Here is a 2,821-nt window from a genome sequence, read left to right on the forward strand (position 1 = left end):
TTCAATATTAAATATGTATTTCTTAAAAAATATTTTAGAAATTAAATTTTGATGCTGTTTTTTGTAAGTATAATTAGAAAAGTGAGATATTTTTATTCTTAAAATTTGGTGATTTTTTTCTAACTATGTATTTTTTGTGATTTTTTATAAGTATTATTAGTCATTGACAAAAAATTACAAAAAAAAATTATATACTTAACGAAAAATTTCTAAATTTTAAGGATAAAAATATCTTATTTTTTAAATTATATTTATAAAAAATCGCATCAAAATTTAATTTTTAAAGCATTTTTGAGAATACATATTTAATGTTGGTTATTTTTGTCGCATTTTAAAATTATTTGAGATATTTTTATCGATAACAAAATTTAAGTACATTTTTATCAACAACAAAATTATTTGAGTACTTTTTTAGTGATTTATCCTAATTTTTATATAATAAAAATATAGACGATACTAGTTACTCATTCACGGCTACTTTTTATAGAAGTATAAAACCGCTTAAGAACCCAAGCTTAAATTTGTAATTTTGGTTACAACATGTGGCCGACACTAATAATTATTTGAGAGATTTAATGTATATAAAAGGATAAAAATATATATTGACTTCAATGATAAAAGAATTAGTGAAAAATAAAGTTGGAACTTATTTTCAATTATAATTTTATCTTGAAATTAAAGTTGGTTTTTGTTACATATGTTAGTACATATTTCAAAATGATCCAGTTCTAAAAAATATATTTTTCAACACTTTTAATCAAAGTTAACAAAAGTAGGTTTCATTAAAACATGGAAATAAATACCGTTTGAAAACAAGTAATGCACCAAAAATTAATTTTCTAAAACTTTGAAACAAATAAAAATTATATTTGTTGGGAATAAGGAGTATGACCAGAATCCAATCAATCATGTGTCAAATAATTTGTTATTGTTATTATATTAAAATGTTAATATAATAAGGTCATTGATTAAATTTAGAGATTTATCATTGTGATAGTGATCATAATATTGAGAGATAAATCTTTTATAATTTAATCTAAATTATTATTAGATTGTGATCATACTCCTTATTCCCAACAATCTTCCACTTGCACGAAAACCAATCATAATAGATTGAATCTTGGCGCATACTATTATCTCAATAATATTATTCTTAGGTAACTATATGAATTTGGTTTCTGAAAGTTATGTGGTCACATAATCCCCACCACCGGTACTAGTCCTTTCTTAAATTTTGCTGCACTCTGATCTTATTGGCGTTCACCTAATTTTTTGTACGAGTTTTATTACCTTATCTTTTCACTAGAGTAGTAGCTAGATCTATCTCTTCTTTGTAATATTTATGGTATATATATCTTAAAAAATATATCTTTTAAGATATATTTGGAACCTTTATGATTATCTATGTTAACTCTCATCCCTAGTATATTTCTTATTTTCTCATCATGTCACATGTTTTATCCGGGAGTTAAATTTGAAATAAATAAGAGATTAAATATGATAATATTGTGTAAAAAATAATTAATATAGGAGATAATGGTAATGGGAAACTATTCCCAAACAATAACATATAGGTTGGGTGGGATTGTACAAATAAAGAAGGTTTGAGTGTCAGATATGTGTGAAAAAAATGAATGGAATGAGCGGTTTGTAGTGTTTTCTAAGGGAATGGTTGTTGAGATGACATTGTCTAAGAGAGGTAGGACAATTAATTCTAACCATACATCTTTGCAACTCCATCTATAAATATCAATGAAACATTACACAATGAATAATAAGCCAAATAATCCATAGTCACAATTTGTCCCCCATTATTCTTCTTCTTTTTCTTCTTCTCTTCATGTTCTACCCATTTCTTTAATCATATATATGTTCTCATAAATTTGTTAGGCACAATGGTGATCCGTTCTAGTGTATCAAACAATTTATAGGCCATGATTTTGATGAGTCTATTTGCATTCATGTTGTTAGCTTCATTCTCTCTTATTATATACGTGTAAGTTATTATTTTAGTCTAAAAAAATTTAATTTTTCATAAAATAATTTTCAAAAGAATTACATGACATTTTGATTCTTTAAGAGGATCTAAATTTTATAAAATATTCGGTCCAATTGTTTGTTAGAACATTTAAGAATTATTTTAAAATTACATACAAAACAAGAAAAATTTCGATCTTTAAACATTTTTTCAAACTTTTTTCATTATTTTTACTATTTGCATAAAACAATTTAAAAAATTCACTAGTAAGCGTAGAAACACCAAATTCAGAATATGAAAAAATCTCACTTCTTTAAACAAGTTTACAAAAAAATTGTATCGGAATTTGATTTATAATTTTCTTTTCAAATATGATTTTTTTGTATTTGGTACATTTTATCAAATAAAAATTATATTTGGAGAGTCAAAATATCATTTTGCTCTTTCATTGTTAAAAATTAAATTATTTTAAAGAGCTAAAATAATAATTTACTCATTATATATCAATAGAAAATTATTTAAAAAATTTAGGCTAAGTCAACTCAGTTAATTTTTTTTATTTTGAATTTTAAAATTTAAAAAATTAGGATAGTACAAATTTTTTTTTTATGTAACTAGTTTGTTTTTTAACTAATTGACTATAATTAGCTACACCTCTAGTTGATTCTCTAGCAAAATTCAAAATTATTTTGATCAAACAATAATAAATTCATTTAGGTTTAATTACTTTTACTGTCCTTATACACCAAATTTTTAATTAAGTTGTTATATTTTTTTTCAATTAAATTTTTATACTATATCAAATTTGTAACAAGTCTCTACTCTAATAAAAATATTAGAATT

The sequence above is a fragment of the Arachis ipaensis genome, chromosome B04 (assembly GCF_000816755.2).
Source record: "Arachis ipaensis cultivar K30076 chromosome B04, Araip1.1, whole genome shotgun sequence".
Taxonomy (NCBI): domain Eukaryota; kingdom Viridiplantae; phylum Streptophyta; class Magnoliopsida; order Fabales; family Fabaceae; genus Arachis; species Arachis ipaensis.